The 18,789-nt window shown below is 60.1% G+C and overlaps 1 protein-coding gene across 3 annotated transcripts in view; it reads left to right on the top strand.

The window, feature by feature from the left end:
- The first annotated feature begins 40 nt into the window (after positions 1-40).
- PPFIA4 (PTPRF interacting protein alpha 4) overlaps positions 41-18,789 on the top strand; it is a 55,017-nt gene continuing 36,268 nt past the window's right edge. For all 3 annotated transcript variants that reach the window (XM_040535709.1, XM_040535707.1, XM_040535706.1), the window contains exon 1: positions 41-97. The gene's annotated coding sequence lies outside the window, so the exon portion shown is untranslated. The remainder of the gene's footprint in view (positions 98-18,789) is intronic.

Raw genomic sequence — 18,789 nt, 5'->3', positions numbered from 1 at the left:
CAAGGCAGGGGCGTGCCCGGTGGGGGCGCGGCCAGGCGGGGACGGCGACGCAGGGGCGGGCGGTGGCGGCGGCGGCTTCCAGCGGCTTCGGTGCTCGGTGAGTGCGGGCGGGGCCGGGCCGGGCCCCCGCCGCCCTTGTGGGGGGGGGGGGGGGGATGCTGAGCCCCCCCCCAGGGATGCTGAGCCCCCCCCGGGGCCGGCCAGGGGATGCTCAGCCCCCGTCACCCCTCCTTGGGGGGCTCGGCAGGGGATGCTGCTGCGCTCCCCCCCCCCCCTCCCGTGCCGCTCCCTTCCCGGGGGGGGGGTTTCGGTAGCCCCGAGGGATGCTCCGCGCACCCCCCCTTGGGGCTGTCGCTCCCCGCTCCCCCTCCGCGGTGGGGTTGGGGTGAGGATGCTCTGCCTCGCCGTGCCGTGCGGGGATGCGCTGCCCCCCCCCCCCCCCCCCAGGGCCACGGGGGTGTTGCGAGCTGGGGGTGCTTTGCTCCCCGCCCCGATGCTCCCTGGGGGGCGGGGGGGGGGTTCCTGAGTCAGGGATGTGCTGAGCGGCCCCGTTTCCCTTGGGTAGGGTGTGAGTCGGGGGGCTGGCATCCCCATCCCCGGGCTGGGCTGTCACCACGGTGCCAGATGCATGAGCCGCGGGGTTAGGTGGCTCTGCCCCCCACCCCGTGTCACGGACCCCACGCTGGGGTCTGCCCCATCCCCGCTGGACAGGAGGGATGGAGGGGTGGCCGCGTCTCCCCCTGCGGCTGCAGGGTGAGGGGGGCTGCGATTGCTGTAACCCAGGAGTGGTTACAGGGAGGGGAGTTCCCTGCTTTCCAGCCGCCCTCTGCCCCAAGCAGCTCCCCGCTGTGGTCCCAAACCGCCCCATTTTACCCCCTCCATGCTCCCGCCTTATGGGGTGGCATCCTGATGGCACCGGTCCTTACCCGTGGCCTTCTCCTCCTCTGATTTCCCAGCGCCGCTTCCTCCTGCCTCCCTCAGCGCCGTCTCCAGCCTGCGAGCATCCACCCAGGGCTGAGCTCAGGGCTGGAGCAGCCCCGCGAGCACCCTCCCTGCGAGCATCCGCCCGGCACCGAGCCCCGGGCTGGAGCAGCGCATGGGGATGCTCGCCGGGAGGATGCTCACGGGGCTGGTGCTGCCCAGAGCTCAGCACCGGGGGGGTTATCACCGAGCCCGGGGCTGGATCGGTCCAGCGAGCAGCCAGCAGCCAGCCTGGCTACCTCCAGCTGTGCTCGCTCTGCTTCCCGTCCTCCCGTCGGCCGTGGCGAGCTGCCTCCAGACACCGGGATTTTCTCCTGAATAATCTCCACCAGCCCTTCAGGGGCTTGTTTATCCCGCAAATTGCATCATTACACCAGCAATTGGCTTAGGAAGCCGGGTTTTGTTAAAGCCCTGCAAAACCTTACGGGGACGGCCCTGTTTTGGCCAAGTCGGTGCTGGCAAAATATTCGCTTAAGCTTATTTGGCACCATCTGCTCGTGCGCTGGAACGAGGTTCTCCTGGTGGGTTCGGTGCCACCGCATCGTGGTGGTACGGCGGCAAGGCGTGAGCTGGAGGTTGGTACCTGGCTGAACGGGTCTGTGTGCTTCGGAAGCTCGGTTGCGCCGCTGCCCGGGCTTTCGAGGAGATGGAAATTTGGTGTCTTCGTAGCTCTGCTGTTCTGGGAGATGCAGGTGTCTCTCTGGAGGACGCCGCGACGTGTTGGTCCCTGTGGGCATCGCAGGGGGGTGCTGGTTGGGAAATGGGACTGATGTCCGTGGGCTTCCATGGGGATTTGTCAGGGAGCCACGAGCAGAGGTGGCTGGTGGTGGCGCCTGCTGGTGCTCAGGTGCACGGGTGACTTTCCAGCTTTGATGCAGGCTCCTCCTGCCTCTCTCCATGAGACAGACCTGGAGCTTGCCCAGGACCCCAGCCACCAGCCGGAGGATGGCAGGGAGCCCCCAAACCGGCCGGTTCCCAAGGCATGGGTGGTGGGACTGGTGGTTGGGTCTGGCTTTCTGGCTGGCTGGATCAGCTGTAGCTCGCCAGATGTGGGATTAAACGGCTCGTCCGTCTCCGTGCGACTTTCTGGCTGCGCGGCGAGCACAGGCGGGTCTCGCTCCGCGCTGGGGGCTTGGTCTGGCTGCGCCTCGGCGCTCGCCAGCAGCTGAAGTGCAGAAGCTGGGGGTTGAGCCTGCTGGAGCTTTGGGTCCCTGCCTGTTGTCAGTCTTCTCAGGAGGTGCATGGAGTTAAAAACACCCTGAAAAAGTCCATGTGTGTCTTTTGAGGGCCTGTAGTGCAAGCCTTGCCCTTTCTGGGTGGTGGGGTTGGAGAGGAGGTGCAAGGTGGTGCAAGGATGAGGGGCGGGTGACAGGGTTGGGTGGCACTGGGAAGAGCCTGGCACCGTGTTAGAGGTGGGAGCTGGCACCAAACCTCAGGGGACAGAGCCCTGGAGCCTCGCAGGGTGCTTAACACAACCAGGGACCCAACTGCAAAGGTCTCCACTCCTAGGGACGGGGAATGACTTTGGCGTCAGTGCCTGGGAGGTGCCATTTAACGCTTTCCAGCAATGCGGAAAGGCACCGGATTCTTTAGCAAACCTTGAAGCCCGTATTTTACAATTAATTTTCTCCTAAAGGGTGCTTTGCTGAGTCTGAGGTTTCCCAGATGGCTCCCAAAAGTGAGCTGGGAGGTCTCCAGGCTGTTAAACGGAGGAGGTTTGGATCCTTCGCCTATCTTTTCTTCCAAGAGCGGTGCTGAGTGCAACAGCCACCCCCACTTTACAGATGCTTTGTGTGAAATGTGGGCGCCAGGCGTGGGGGTGACGGTCAGCTGGGGCCGAGGGCGACAGCTCGGGTGTGGACTCTGCAGGTGGGTCCCAGCCGGGCTCCTGAGGGAGCTTTCAGCACTTGCGGGGACTCTCCGTGAGCGAACGATGCCAGAAGGCTTGGAGGTGGGCGTGCGCGTGGGCGCTCTCCCACGAGTCGGCATTTGGGAAGGAGGCAGGGACAAATTACGTGCCACAGCCGCAGCGTGGAGGGCCAGGTCCGCATCGGGGCCCATCTGGAGCAGAAGCAGGGAAAAATGGTTCGGGGCTCTGCTGGAAAAAAAAAAAAGAAGTTCTGATATAATCAGATTCGAATTCCGTTTGCACTGTGCTCAAGCAGGTTGAAATCCTTGTGGGGACATTGCAAAGCCATCGGAATAGGTTTTACGGTGAGGGCACCCTAAGGAATGAAGTGGGTTCTCATCTCTCTCCGTCGTTTTTGGGCAAAGCTGTGCTGGGAGCAGCCCCGCCGGCCCCTGTGCAGCACCGGAGCGCTGTGGTTTCCTTCCCACAGGTGGGGGGAGCCAGGAGCTGGGTGCCAAAACTTCTCCGAAAGACAAGGCCAGAAGTCAGTGGGCAGAAGGGCCTGACCCTGTCTGCTCAAAGTCGCCTCTCCTTTTCCTGAATTTTCTTCCTGATGTTTTAAATCAGCTCACGGGTCGCTGTCTCCAACGCTGTGATCCTGCAGAACTGGCAAGGCTGGAATTTGTCTGAAATGCAGGTTTTTTTCAGCTCCCATTTTTCAATTTCTTCCATGCTTCTCGTAGCAGGCGCAAGGAGGTACCGGCTGGGTGGCTGCCTTTAATTGCATCAAAAAAAAAACAAAAACCAAAAAACAAACAAAAAAAAAACCCACACACAAAAAAAAAAAAAGAGGAAAGGAAAACAAGTGACGGATGAGAGCTTATTTCCCTCATCCTCCTGCCCGCTGCGATGGATTTCCAGGAGAGGGCAGTTCCCGGGGCGTTTTGCTGCCTGCTGCGATGCCTCCCTTCTCCGCAGCCTCCCCAGCCTCGCTCAGCGGTGCTGAGCCCCCGGTGCTGCGTGCCGGCGGGTCGCAGAGGCAGTGCCACGTCAGGAACCGCCGGGCATGGGCCCGGCTCCTCCGCAGGGAGGTGAGATGCTGGCAGCGTGCGGCCGGTTTCTGTAAATAGCGAGCGCTGCGCCGCGGGGCCGGGCGGCAGGGAGGGATGCTCTTCCCATCCAGCTTCCCTGGAGAGCAGCGGGGCCACGGTCAGGATGGGGTGGGACAGCTCGGGGGAGAAGGGACCCGAATCGCTGCTCATCCGCTGGTTTAAAGCTCTGCCTTCCCCGCTTTCCTGGTAGAAATGAATCGTCTCCGTCATTAGATGGCTTTTACCTCCCGTCGTTCAAGATGTGCTGCTGCGGCGCCCGGAGGGTTTGGTAGCCAAGAGGCGGGAGCTGGGCTGTGCCTTGGGTGGTGGGAGCGTGGGGAAGGGGGGGACGTTCGGCCGCCTGCTGCCCCGGCACTTGCCTCTCTGGGAGCCTCGTGAGTGCGGTTCGTCCTCGGACGGAGCCTCGCCTGCCAAAGCCCGGCCTTTCTGGCTTCCAGAACCGGGCAGGGCGTTTGTAGCCTTGCCAAGCCGTTAACATGCGTGTCGTAAACCTGATCTGAAGCTTTTAATCACGAACTTAATGGGCTTCTTGGTGGTGTCTGGTACTATTCGCCATGCAAGACCTCGCGGTGCCAGGGGTTGCAGACAGTGAGGAGAAAGATGGGCTCGTACAAAGTTTACAGCCTCAAAAATCCAGTTAATCTTCCCTGTAATCCGGTGCCTGGCAGCTGTACGAACCACATCTCAACCTCTTTCTGGCTACCTCCCTCAACTGTTTTGCAGGGAGGAGTCAGAAAAAGGTCCAGAGGTTATTTTTGTCTTGGCTGATTTATTCACACGCTGCTCAGCCAGGAGAGGAAGTTATTCTGGTCCCCGACTGTCCCACATACACACGAGCACCTTGTGAGAGCGTTGATTTCTCGGGGCGTGGATGCGAGGTGACATCCTCGTTCTGGGGAGCGAGCTCTCATAAAGTACCTGGGCGGCTCGGTGTCCTGCGAGCCCACCCGGTTGTTCGAAGCAGCCAGAGCCCCGCAGCCAGGCCACACGGGCTCTGCGCCCTCCTGGCAAGGTGTCTGGGGTACAGATCCAAGCCCGACCCCCCCGGGGCGTGGTGAAGCATCGTGCCTTGAAATCCCGGCACCATCCACGGGAGCTCCCCAGCACGGGTCACTGCCAGCATCCCCGGGGACGTGCCTCCCAAATCCTGCTGGGGACCTGGTGTCCTCCATCACCGGGTACAGCAGCAGGGCTGAACTTGTCCCAACCCTTTAAATGTTTCATGGCAAGCTCCCCTGGCCAGAAGGCTTCTCTTTTGGGTCCAGAAGGGGTTTGCTTCGTCAGCGTTGCCCGAGATCCACGTGTGCCACCCAGCAAGCGGCTGGCGTTTGATGGAGAGGTGAGGTTTCTCTTTCCTATTCCTCAGCGTCACAACTTGGGTGATAATCACTAGATTATTGCCGTCACTTTGGGACTGCCATTTTAAAAAAAGAGCGTTTTTTTTTTCTTTTGATCATCTGCTTGTTGTTAATTTAGTTACAAGAGTTATGTAGTGACCGTTTTTGGAGGTGGCAATCTGAGGATCTCTGCAAGCAGGAATGGGTTTTGTTTCGCATGTCCTTTTTGTTTACATGCATATAAAGATATTTTGTCTCTTAAAATGAAGCTGAAATAAGCCCCAGCATTGCTGATCACTGCATGGCTCTTCGTGAACGCTGGTGTCGCTTTCAAATCACACGTCGTCAATAAATCTAATTCTAACTGCCCTGCAGCAAATGGCATCAGCCTGCACTTTGAGATCTCTCCCACACATACTCCTGCTGCCTAAAAATACCAGCGCTTTAATTTTCAAATGACTTGGCTATTGTACAGCCACCATTTTTTTGTTTAAATATTGCTGCATGGCTCAGTGCAGGACATCTGTTACGCTACAGAGGGTGAAGTTCTGCTCTTGAGCTCTGGCGTTTAAATAATGCAGCAGCTCTGTCAATCCTCAGAGTAAATGAACGTTTATTACTTGGGCTCTGTGCTGCGAGGTTTCTTACTCAGAGCTGTTTGGGGAAGCAGGGCCCGGGAGGGGAAAAACCCATCCCTGATGTGGCACCTCCACATTAAGCAAAATACGCCCCAAAACTCGTCCCGTCACCAAAGCAAGGGGCCCTCAGCTGTTGGCACAGAAGATGCCGTCGCTGCTGGTGACCTTCCCGGGGAAGGGCTGCCCAGGCGTGTTGGCAGCAGCCAGCCAGGGCTGTTTCCATCGCAGGAAATGGCATGAGAAAGGCGTTCCCAAAATCCCTTCCAGCCCATCTTGCGAGCATCGCGGGAGCCCTCCCAGCCCCTTGCGGCAAGGAGAGCAGAGGCAGGGGCCCGTCCGGGTGCTCTCTAATCGCCGCGTGCTCCAGGAGCTGTCAGAAAGCGCGGTGCTTTGTGATTCATCCCTGCTGACCCTCCGCTTGTGTGTCCCACGTGCCTGTTCCTTCCTCTTTGCGGTAAATATATGATTTGCATGTGCATGTCCGGCTTGAGGTGGGGAGAAGAGGGAAGGGGGCTGATGGCTTCGGTGCGAGCAGCTGGGTCTCTCCTCGATGGGTGAACACAGAGCCCGTGCTGGGGTTTTCATTTTGCGCGGGGCTCTGGGCAGATTCCTGTGTAATTCAGAAGCAGGCAGGCTTTTATCCCGCAGATTTTAGGCCCTTGACCTCGCTGGCCTCCTGGCAGGGCAGGGAGAACTCGTCGAGTGAAGCTGAGAGCTGGTGTCATGTGCCGTGAGCTGGGGGTGAAGCAGCAAACTGGAGAGCTGCGGGCAGCTTTGTGACACAGACCGGGGGATTTTGGAGCTGCAGAGGGTGTGGTAGATGGGAAAACTGAATTTCAGCATAGGTGAGAGGTGCTGAAGCTGTAAAACACAAGCGATGCTCCGAGTAGGTGCGCTCTTTTTGGAGACTTTGGGTTGTAGGTATTAGGATTTTCCTGTCCGTGTGATCAACGAGCACGCTGCTGGGTGAGGTCATCTCTGACCTGTAATTGCGGCTTGCAGCGGTGGGTGGGCATAGGCTCGAGGCTGGCTGGTAGCCACGACTCCTACACCCTGCTGCAGTGTGGTCAAGCCACGGACGCAAGCAGTGATAATTCCCCAAGTCTTTGCAAAAAAAAAAAAAAGAAAAAAAAATATTTTTGAAGGCTGAAAAGGTGAGGAACCGAACCACCATCCCCCTGGAGCTGGCGGGCATTGGCCACGTGTTTTCCTTTTCTCTCTGCTGTGAGTAGGAGGAAATCCAGCTGCCGGAGGTGCCGGGGAGGTGCTGCCACTGCCCTGTGTGGGGTCAGATGCAGGGACCCATCGGAAGCGCTGCCCTGGTCCATCAGACCTGCTTCGGGTCCCCCGTCGCTCAGTGCCTGGACTTCTGCCTGCTTCCTTCTCCACTCCACCGTGGGCCGTCCTGGTGGGCCCTGAAATGCCAAAAACCTGTTCTGGAGAAGGAAGCAGAAGGATCTTCCCAAGCTGCTGTGTTCGACCCGAGCTTTCTTCCCCCTCTGTCCTTCAGGGCGGGTGTGGACACGCGGAGAGCTGATGCCGTGTTGTCACGGGCATCGTTCCCAAAAGCGTGAGACGTTGCAGATCATCCCCGGGGGATGCAGAGCCTCCCTCTGCCCTGCTCCGTCCCCATCGCCTTGGGTTGAGGCCGATCCTCTGCAAAGGGCAGCTGCCGAGCACGCCTGGGGATACCCAAAGCACATCTGCGAGGACTCGTGGGCACAGGACGGGTGCTTCTCTCACCGGTAACCCGAGCAGGCTGCCCGTGGACAGCTCGTACAGTCTGGCAGTGCTGGGAGGAGGAGAAGGTGGTGGTGGCCGCTGTGACGGCTTTGTCATCTCCCTATCAGCCCCTGAAGGTGACAGTCCGAGTTCAAAGGAGTCCGTGCTCTGTGCGGCCGCGGCTCCCGGCGTCCTGCCCGCCTCGACCTTGCTGTGGCAGGGCGACGCTCGCGGTTTGGCCCCGGCTTCTTGCTGTTTTCCGAGCAGCGAATATTGTCGGATTCAGAGCACCTCTGGCCATAGTGTGAATATATCAAAGCGGAGCCGAGGCAAGGCTCGGAGCGTGCGCGCCTGCCTCCAGCGCTCGCCGGGTGGGAGGTTGCTGTGTTGCGCCTCGGGGTCTCCGCTCGGGGGGCGTTATCCGCAGACGCAGCTCGCGGCTGCCGGGGGAAGCGGTGCCAGGCGGGGAGGCTGCGGCGGGGGGGCTGAGCTGCTCCTGCCTGCAAACCTCCTCGCGTCGCTGCGCCAGGGAGGCTGGGGAGGGCCGAGCTCATCTCAGCGGCCGCGAGCAGGAGAGGGGCTTTGTGTCGGCGCTGGGAGAACCAGAGCGGAGCGACTCCGGCTGAGCCTCCTGGGCTGGGCCGGAGCTGCCTTTGCTCCGGTGTGGGAGCCGGAGAGCCCGCAATGCTGCGTGCCACCCATCCAGCCCAGACGCTCCTCTCGCCGGCCTGAAAAAGCCGGGGCCACGCGAGGCCGCCTGGCCTGGGCACCGGCTGCGGCTCTGCTCGGCCGTGGATGCTGCGGCTCGGCTCCTTGGGAGGGGGGGGACAGCCCCAGGGGCTCCTTGGGAGAGGGGGGACAGCCCCAGGGGCTCCTTGGGAGGGGGGGGACAGCCCCAGGGGCTCCTTGGGAGAGGGGGGACAGCCCCAGGGGCTCCTTGGGAGGGGGGACAGCCCCCAGGGGCTCGCAGGTGTGGGTGTCCCCACGCTGGCTGCTGCTCGCAGGGAAGCCGGAGGGGCCGCTCGAGTTGCTTTTCAGCTCGATTTGCTTTTCAGCTCGTGCTGCTGGCAGAGGCGGGTTCTTGCTGCGCTGGCGGTGCCGCAGGTGCCCTGGGAAGGGGAGGTTGCGTCCGTGCACAGAGCAGGGACCTCGCGACGTGTTGCGGAGGCGGCGTGGCCGGGGAGGGGGCGGCGGCAGGGAGAAGGGCTAGGGCCTCGGCAAAGGGCGCTTCAAAACACAGGGGCATTTCACACAGAGGCTCCGTGGGGAGTCCCTGATCCGCCGTGGGTCAACGCCGCCGTGGGGCTCCTCGGAGCTGCTGCCCGCTGCCCTCCTGGCTGGCGGGGCCCCTGGGCACCCCGTGGTCCTCACATTTCTCCCCACGTGCACCTCCAGCAGTCAGCCCCCTGCCGGAGTCACCAGGGCAGCTTTTGGGGGGCAGCAGAGCCCTTCTCGGATGCTCCCTCCCCGTCTCGCTGCTTCTCCAGCTGCTGGGCTTCCCATCGTATCCCTGTTCTCATCACCCATCGTTTCGCTGTAGATAAAGGCTTTTTAATAACATCTGACATTTCAGACATCATTTCCTTTCTTCCACTCCAATTTTCTTCCTGTTCTTCATAACTAGGAAGCCTTTCTTTGTCCTCAGCCAGAGGGGAGGTGTCTGCTGTTGCCGCTCTTATCATATTCCGGGAGGCTTGATCGGGTTAATGAATATCCTTCTCTCTTTCTCTTTTGTGTCGCTTCCACTCCCATCTTCTTTAGCCCAGTTTCTTAAGGAAATGAAGCTGACGGGTTTGCGTCGTTACGGCCTTTTCTCTCACCCAGCTCGCCCTCAGATGTGGCGGTCTCTCCTAGCAAATTTGATGGGGTGGAGAGCTCAAAACGCCCCGTGGCTTGTGACCGCTGGCGGGGAGCCCCGTTAGCTGGGACGCAGGCTGCTTCGCTGGGCTATTTTTGCTGCCCGCCTGCTTTCCTTGCGTTCAGGCAGGGAGCCGGCGGAGGAGGGCTGCTCCAGCCTCGCAAGTGGGGCACTCGCCTGTTGTTTTTTTTTCCGAGAGCCCTGGGCTGCCTTTCCAGCCGCAGACTTGCGTGGCTGCGCTCGAGGGCTCTTCCTGCAGCGGCAGGAGCTGCGGCTGGTTTGAGCTCGTGTGTTGGAGTGGGAGCTGCAGTGACAGAGGAGCCAGCGGAGGTTTCCCGCTGCGGCCCCTGCTACCATCGCAGCAGGGAGCGGCGGCAGCGCTGTTCCAGCGGCTGCTGCAAAATCTGCTTCCCTGGCTGTAGCGTGGGGATTGTAGCACGACCGGCAAGGGAAATCCTGGGGGTCCTGCAGTCGAAAATTCAAGTGCGTTGGTGGAAAAGAACCCAAGGGAGTCTCGGTGTGGGGTTGGAGCTTTGCACCCTTGTGGGTGCGTCCTCTCCTTTCCTGGCCTGCCAAGGGGAGAGGGATCACGCTGGGCAGCCCCGCAGCGTGGGGATGCCCTGCCCAGGTCCTGGAGTGCAGAAGCAGCTCTTCTCTCGGCAATATAGTCGGAGACTTGGCTTTTCCATGGGTCAGTTACTGCTTGTCGGCACCAGGTCGTGTTGCAGAGCCACGCTCTGAAGGTTTTGCCCTTGCTGTGCCACGTGTGTCTGGCATTTCGTTTGGGCGAGCGGTTCTGCTATTCCCTCAGCCTTCGTCTGCGAGGCTGGAGCCTTGCTGGGCCTCGGCATGGCCCCTGCCCGGTTCCACTGCCCGAGGAGGAGACCTGGCTTGCTGTCGGGGCCGTGCCCTATCCTCTGCCTGGTCCCACCAGGCACCTGCCTTCCCCTCGCCCCTGTGGTGCTGGCAGGCACCACCGCGGCACCGGCAGCCTTGCAGCGAGCGAGGTCCTCGCCAGGTCCCCCTGGGCTCCCTTCTCCTTGGGGGGCTCCCCAAACACGCGGTCCCATCAGAGGGGACGCCCAGCAGCAGCTCTGCGTCCCACCTGCTGGGGCGTCCCTTTCTCCTTCTCCCTTTCTCCCTTTCCCCTGCATCATGCAAGTGCTCGGGGTGCGTTTTGAAGCCAGGCTTCTTCACCAACTGTGAGACGGATGAAGGGAGGAGAAGGGCTCGGCAGTGGCCCCTGATCGGGAGGTGGGTGCTCGCGTGGGTTCTCTTTCCAGGAAGGGTTTCGGTTTTCCTTTGTGCTCTCTTCAGCCTCTTTTTTTGATGGCAGTGAGATGGGCTCTGTAATTGAGGAGATCCCAGCTGAATAATCCACTGAGGAAGCTGCTAATTTGAAGACATGTCTGTAATAATTAAATCATTATCTGGAGGGAAGTAGAGAACAGATACCCAAAACGGGCCTAATTAAAATCCAAACCCAAGATGACTCGGGCCCTGGGCCAGAGCACAGCGTAGTCTGTTGGGGACGTCTTCATGTGTAATTGCTTTTCAGAATGTCAGTCCCACCAGAAAACCCATCTGTTCCCCTCCATGAGACCAAGATTGACCCAGAAGCCCTCTCCTGCCTCATGTTCCCCAGGCCAGACACAGCGGGAGGATGGCCATGTGCTTCACAGGGGGCAGAGGAGATGGTGATGCCCGATTTGGGCAGGTATTCCACTCTTGGGCCTCAGGAACTGGACTCCCCCACACCTCTGGAAGATTTAGTCCTGATCTTCTTCCAGCCCTCGGGCTTGGCAAAGGCTCAGCTCCATGTCTGCTCCATGCGTGGATGGATTTCCTCCTCGGACCTATGAAGATGCCTCAGGGACGTGGTGTGCAGACCCAGAGGTGCCCTGAATGCTGCGCCTGAGGCTCGCCAAGCCTGAAATCCTCCAGGTCCGGCAGCAGGGCCGAGCCCCTTGCGGAGGACAGCCCTTAAAAACCCCACGGGACATTTTCAGGGTCCCGAGTGCGGGACGAGCTCCGTCCCTCTGAGCCCCCTGCGCTGGGTGGATTTCTGCGTCGGGGAGGTGTTGGTGTCTGCCAGGTCCTGATGTGGGTGTTAACACGGTGAAAGAGGGCAGCGAGCCTCGCTTCGGATGAGCTGGCCTTGAATCACTGCATTACAGCAGGGCAGAGCTTGCAGCTGTCCGAACGGGCCCCTTCCAAAGCTGGCTGAGAGGAATCGGGGCATTTCCTCGTGCAGACACGGTCGGGGAGCTCTGTCTGCCAGCTGTGCGCGTCCTGAGCATCGCTCGGCCGACGTGCCCGTGTCTCACAGCAGGCAGAGGTCCTCTCAGGTGGGCTGGAGGCTGCAGGGAACATCCGAGCCTGGGAAGGTCGGGGCAGGGCATGGTGCTGCAGCTACTTCTGCCCGGCTGAGCATCCCACCAGCCCCTGGCATGTGTTATTTTTTCCCCCTGCGTTGCCTGGAGGGACCGCAGCACTGCAGAGGCGCAGCCCTGGCATTGCGGTGGTGACACGGTGGGTCCTGGGGACAGGCTGCTTTGGGGTGAACCGTCCCTAGGCCAGCACTGGTGGAGCTGGGCACTGTAGGATGCCCAGAATCCAAAACTGTGCTGTAGAGAAGTCGGAAACGTAAAGCTGCCTGCAAACATTGTCACCAAACTTACTAAATGTGTCTCAGCTGCTGTGCTTGATGGTCGTTGCTCTGTCCTGGCAGGGCTGGGAACTCCGTGTTTGTCGCCTGGCCCCTTATTTTGTCCATTCATCCCCCTTACACCGTTCTTCCCCTTGTTCTCGTGACTCCCTCTGCGTTACAGCAGTCTTACACTAGGGAGTTTGCAGCGTCCCCCAGACCCACCCTGTTGGTGCACCAGCCCCCCGCGCATCCTTTCAGCTCGTGAGCTTTAACATTCTGCCTGGCTTGAGCACAGACGGTGCGTGGCGTTGGGTTCAGCCCCTTCCCCTCGTCCCCCCTCTAGGGATTTTAAGGTTTCCTGGCCCCCGCATTTCCAGGTGCCCCCAGGAGCCCTGCCCAGGTGGTGGGACCAGCACGGGAACCACCGCACACGTGCCTTTTCCAGACAGTCGTGCCCGCCTTTAATAACCCGCATTTAATTTCTTTAAACGCCCCACTGAGCTGCAAACGCAGTTCCCTCCTCTCCTGGTGATGTCTCGCATGGATTGGCCAAATCCTGCTCTCGCCTCCTCGCTGGGATCACCTCTGCCACGAGTGCTCGGGGATGGACACGACATCGTGTGTGCAGGAGCCCCTCCGGGTGCTCGCGGGGGAGATCGCAAAGTGGAGGCGCTCTGCGTAACGGGGGCGGATGCTTCTTGGGTGCCCTTTGGGGTGGCGGATGGAGGCGTGACGACGGCACGGTTGGGGCCGGCACCACTGCAGCCTTTCGGGGTGAGCGGGGCACGGCCGTGGGACCTCGCCGTGGGACGTGCAGGGGTCTGCTGCGGCGGGTCCGCGCCCGGGCTGCCCCCGGGGTGCGGGGCTGTGCTCGCTCGGCTCTGCAGAGCTGACATTTTAAGAGGGAGCGAGTTGGAAATTGAGCTGAACTAATGCCCGCTGCTGCTTTCTGTGACGATAAAAGCTCTGTTGAGAGCTCTGCCGGCACAGAGAAGAGCTGCTACCCCGGTGCAAAGCATGACACGCAAACCACGGCACTCCCCGTGCTTTCTGGAGCAATTTTTGTGTTAGTTCCCTCAGTTTGAAGCTTGTGCTGCTTTTTCAAATCCCCAAACTGGGAGAACGGTGCTGGGTTGCAGCCTTTCCTCTGGCTGGTCCCTCTGCTCACACAGCCCCACGCTGGGCACCCCTTGATGGGTGCGGAGCGCAGGATCAAGGACAAGGCACCCTTGGGACCGTGCCGAGCAGGTGGGTGCTGGGATCACCGGGAAAACCTTCCTACCCCTAACGGGGTATCTGGGGGCCGTTAGCTGGGCTGGGGGTGCAGGTTTATGAAGAGAGACGGGAAGAAGGGGGCCGGAGGAGCTGGGCTCCTTGGGGCTCTGCTGAAAGCTGGCTCTGACAGCAGCTGGTGACATTCACAACGGCTGGTTTATTCTTCCCCATCTTCTCTAGAACTTGGGATCTCCGGAGGGAGCTGGACTTATCTGTTATCGCTTCCTCCTGGACTCAGTCCAGGAGGAGCGAGCTCCAGCTGGAGCTTTTCCACGCTTGGGTATTTTTGAGGTGCTCTTTGTGGTTTCCCTGGTGGCTAATAAGGATCGAGCTGCCTCCTCTGTTCTCCCAGAGGGCACCGACCTGGATTTCCCTTCTCAGCTCGGTTCCCAAAGCCTTTGGGAAGCCCACTTTGCTGGCACGGTGAGCCAGTGCCTCGGGATGTTTGGGGACACGCAGGGGCAGAGCCACCACCAAAACCTCCTCGCGAGAAATGGGGCTTGAAAAGCGAGGCGGCTGCAGATGAAACCCTCACGCGGCGCTGCCCGGCTGGGGCTGGCACTCGGCGCTTTCCTGGCCCCTGGGGCTGGAGGCTGCGTGCCTGGGAGCTTCGTCTGTGGGTTAATTTTATATAATGAGGAGTGCGGGCTGGAGACGTGGACTTGCTTGATGTGGGTTACACAGAAGCAGACGGAGCTCGAGTGTCTGCGCCTTGCCCCCGGCCGCCTTTTAAATGTCACCGTCCTCGCATGTCCCCGTGTGGCTGCTTCTGCCTGTGTCACTCGCCATAAACCTCAGGGATGCGACACCAGGAGCTGACACCCGGCTGCCTGCGCCCTCTGTGCCTGTCGGGGCGCCCTCGGGCGTGCAGGAGCGGGATCGGGGGGTTTTTGGCCTGGGCTGGGGCAGACGGGGGCCATGGTGCAGTCCAGCTGCATCTCTGCCTGCTGCTTCCCGGGCCCGGGCCTGCCCTGTCTGCTCCTCTGCCCGCTTCATCCGCTCCCTCCAAACCGTGTGGGGAGATGGAACGGGTTTTCTTCCTTTCCGTGGAGCTGTCCTGGCACTGGATCTGGCCCCACCAGCCTTGGCGCCCGGTTGCACTGAGCTGAGCATCACGCTGGGGTCCCGCTCCCCACCGAGGAGTGTCTGCAGCTGGGCAAAAAGTGCTCCATGTTAGCTCTGCCACCGGCAAACGGGTTAAATAACTTGCTGAAGCGAAACCCAGGGGGGGAATGGCGTCAGCCTGCGCTTAGCCTAAGGAAGGGAAAGCAGAGGGGGTGAATGCCAGGGGGGGTCCCCACATCTCCTGGGTTACCGAAACCGTCCGAGGTGCCTCTGGCTGGGGTCGTCCGATGCCCGAGCCAAGACGTTGGTGTTCTTCTTGGACAGGAAGAATTCAAACCTCCCGTGCTTTGGGAGGGTGGAGGGAAGTGGTGTTTTGGTGCATCTGGGGAAGCCCCTGGATTGCCTGCATGTGGGATGGGGGGCTCGGGGAGGGCTTGGGGTCTCCCTGCCATTATCTCTGCTTGGATGCTGAAGCGGTTGGTGGTGAACTGCTGAGCTCTGGAGGCCTCGCCGTGGTCGTGCTCCCGGGCCGTTGCTTTTCCCGTTCAGGCCGCGTTGGCTGCGGAACCCCCCCGGGTGAGATTCAAGGATGTGTTCCCAAATCTGCCGCAGTCCGAACCGGAGCCAGCAGCACTGGGCACTTCCCCAGTCTGTCCACTGCTAGCTCTGAATACGTGCTGATCCTTCCCAAATTTCACATTAAAAGCCCGGGTTGCCACTTTGCTGTCCAAATTACATCCCTGGGCTCTTCCTCAACCGAAAATCTGCAGCCTGTGCTCAGCAGGAGGACGATGCACCTGGGTGTGGAGGAGATGCCAGTGAGAGGCCACTGATCCGGGATGCACGTGGCATTTGCAGCGGGGTTTTCTTCCAGCCTGCAGCCTCCCACGTCCCCAGGGCCAGGACACGAGCCCCAGTTGCCAGCATTAACACGGGTACTGGCATCGGGCTGGGTGGGGGGGCTCCTCTATCTTTTCTCAGGGCTCGAGCGCACCCATGGCACAGATTTCAGCAGCTCCCTTCGTGCTGGTGGCTCTTCCCCTGGCGCTGAATAAATTAGCATGCGTGGGTGCTGGTTTGGCAGCGAGGAGGACGGCCCCCAGCTCCAGGGCGTCCGGCTGGCGGATGAAATGACTCCTCATCGAAAACGTCACGGCGGCGGGAGGGATGTGCCCGTGGCAAAACCCCGCGTGAAATCACAGAAAGTCTCCAGCCACCCCTCTGAGTCTCGGTGTTACTCCCATGGCTCTGCCCTTCGGTCCCTGCTGCCGACAGCAGCTCAGGATTTCCCCCTGCTAATGGGGAAACTGAGGCACGAAGCCTCCCCCTCCCAAAGGCGAGGGGACTTGGCAGCGGTGCTGCCTCTGTGACAAGCACAGGATTTTCCCCGTGGGGTTGCGGAGTGCTTCCCCGTGGCGCGTTCCCTCTCAGAGAAGTCTGAGCCCACCTTGGGCTGGAAAGCAGTGCGATTGCTGGGATCCCACTGCTTCCAGGGGCTGCTTCACCTCAGCATACTGGTGCTGGAGGAGACGAAGGATTGCATTTCCCCCCACTGCTTGTTTAAACTAACCCCGAGGGAAGCAGAAGTCAGACAGAAGGGAAGCAGAAGTCAGAGAGGAGCCAGCTTTGTCCTCCCAGGGGCTGCAGGTGTTGGCTGCAAACTCAAAACCAGTGACCCAGCCACGTGCACGCGGGGCGGTGGGGATGGCGAGACCAGATACCAGAAGAACAGAAAGAGGAACTGATCGTAACCAGCGTCGTGGCTTTTTTTTGTGGGAGTAGGATCTGGGGGATTTGGCTGGCGTTTGTAATAGCTCTGGGTAACCCCTCAGCAGCAGGTCTGCAGCAGGGTGAAATCCAGCTCGTGGCCTTACTGCGATGACAATATTCCTTGCTTCATCGCTTGCTGGGTTCCCCTGTGAGCTCCTGGCCACGCTGGCATCCTCACAGGTTTAGCAGTAACGTCAGACGTGTTGTTCTCTCTCCCCTTGTTTGGGTTTTTGGCTGGTGCAGGGCCAAGGATGAAGTTTGAAGTGAGCCTGGGCTCGCTGAGTCTCTTGGCCAGGCGTCGGGATCCCACTTGTTGGAGGAATCATCCGGCTTGGAGCCCCTCCAGTTCTCTTTCCCGTCTGTCATCTTACCCCAAAGCACAAAGGTTTGGGTGTTGGTGTCTTTGCCCCAGCAGTCCCTTCCCGTGCCACGTTCCTCCTACCAACAAAGGGAGATTTCGCCTTTCTCTGGGGTCAGGCGAGGACACAGAGACCGTTCTGCATCCAGAAACAGAGAGGCCGAGTCAGGAACCGTAACGTGACCGATATGATGCTCTCCGAGAGGTGCCGTGCCCTGCGCATCGGTGCCTGTGGCTGGGCACGGTGTGGTGCCAGCCCCTCTTGGGGTGCTCGTCCTCTGCACCGCGCGCCCCGTGCCTGCCCCGCAGGACGCTGCGGAGATTTCGGCTCATCCTCCGATGAGCTTTTTGTTGCGGAACAATTGTGTTTCTGCACAATGGCGAGGAGCAGGTGGCTTTCTGAAAATACCCGCTGGAAGTTGTGTGTAATGCCTCCCCTCCCACAGGGAACTATAAATATCGGTTGAATACCAACACTTTACTTCTCCCTGCAAAGAAACAGCCAGATCTGGACATTTTGCCTCCCTGTTTCTCCTGTGATTTAGCAGCTTGGAGCAAGCAAAGGCTGAGGATGGGAATCGCTTTTTGGGCTTGGAGCAAGCCTTCAGGGCAAAAGTGCAAGCATTAAGGTGAGATGCTGGGAGCAGCAGTCCTCTGATTGTCTGCGGGATCCTTTGATGCTTCGGGGGCACCCGATGCTTCCCTGCCATCTCTGAGACAGGCTCCAAACCCTGAAGACGCTGCCCAAGTACCCTGTCCTGCTGCATCCCCAGCAAGGGCTGAGTTGGGCTGTGACCCCAGGGGAACGAAGGACACGTTGCTGCAGGCATGGGGACATCGGGTGACTTCACACGTATGCAGCAAAAAGCCTTTACTCACCCCTGATCCCAGTGCCTGCCAGACGTGGGACTGGGGCCAGGCAGGAGAGGAGGCACCGCTACATCTCTCAGGGCTCAGTCACATCCGTAGCGCAGAGCTCGGCAGCGGTGACTCTCCCATCTCACCCTTCAGGATGCGAATCTAATCCATCACCGCTAAAAAACTGGCACCTGGTTTCTAGCCAGAATCCCCCATTTCCCTGCTCACCCCTGGCTGTCCTGGCCACAGGCTGTCCTCGGCATCAGCCGGGGACCATCTGCGCAGTACCCTGCCATCAGCAGGGCTGCGTTGGGGCACGTGGGGGGGCCACCGCCACATGGGCCCCGTCGTATATTGGATCTTCCTTGTCCTTCTCTGGGGACTGGAGGTCCCCAGAGGCCACAGTGTGCCCCAGTGGTTCCCCTGAGGCAAGGGAGTAAATGTTAGGACCCAGGAGCCGTGCTGGGATGAGGCTGTACCTGCCGTGCTTAACATGGCAGTTTCCACTGTTGAGCCAGGGCATTTCAGCATCCCCTTTGTCTCAGGCCCAGGAATAATCTCCGTTTTCTCAGCCCCTAACTACATCTCCCACCGAAGGTGAAACGGAAAGCCGCTCTGTGGCAGATATGTTGATGGAGATGTCCCCACTCGCTGTCCGCAGCCTGTCCCGTGGGTCAGGGCCGGGTGGGGGGGATCGGTGGCTCGAGCTGCCCTGGCTGCTCCAAGCGCTTCAAGGAGGGTGGGCGGCACTCGAGCCAGGACACGGCTCCAGCGGCAGGAGCAGCGATGGGGGGACGGGCTTGCCGGAAATCTCAGGATACGACCCTTTCACAGCCCGTCCCCGTAACCACGTTTAACGCAGCATCACAAGGAAAAGGTTAAAAATAAATAAATAAATAAATAAAAACCTGCTGCAAGGAAAAGCCTGCAGCAAAAGGGCTTCACCCTCCTTCCTCCTCCCAGGCCTGGCTGGGAAGGGGTCGGGGCGGCGGAGCCCCCTCCTCGGCCGGGCGGTGTGGAGGGGAAGCCCCAGGGTGCTGGGAGCTGCGGGTGCTGGTGTGGGCTGCGCCGCGCTGCTCTTTCGAGGCCGGGCTGGGCGGCTGACGAGGATTTTCTAGGAGCGGAAAAGATCAAACTGACGTTTTTATGCGATGATCAGTCTCCGCAAGCTTGTTGCCTCCAAGGTGCACGTTAAACCCTCTTTGCCAGCTGCCTGCTGGGGTGATGATCTTGCTGACAGAGCCATGAAGGTTTTTTTTTTTTTTTTTTCCTTTCCTTTGAGATGAGAGTGAAGCTGTTCAGAGAAAAACCACAAG

This window comes from Cygnus olor, chromosome 24, assembly GCF_009769625.2.
Source record: "Cygnus olor isolate bCygOlo1 chromosome 24, bCygOlo1.pri.v2, whole genome shotgun sequence".
Taxonomy (NCBI): domain Eukaryota; kingdom Metazoa; phylum Chordata; class Aves; order Anseriformes; family Anatidae; genus Cygnus; species Cygnus olor.
The sequence above is the reverse complement of the archived record's forward strand: the minus strand, read 5'-3'. Positions and strand labels throughout refer to the sequence as shown.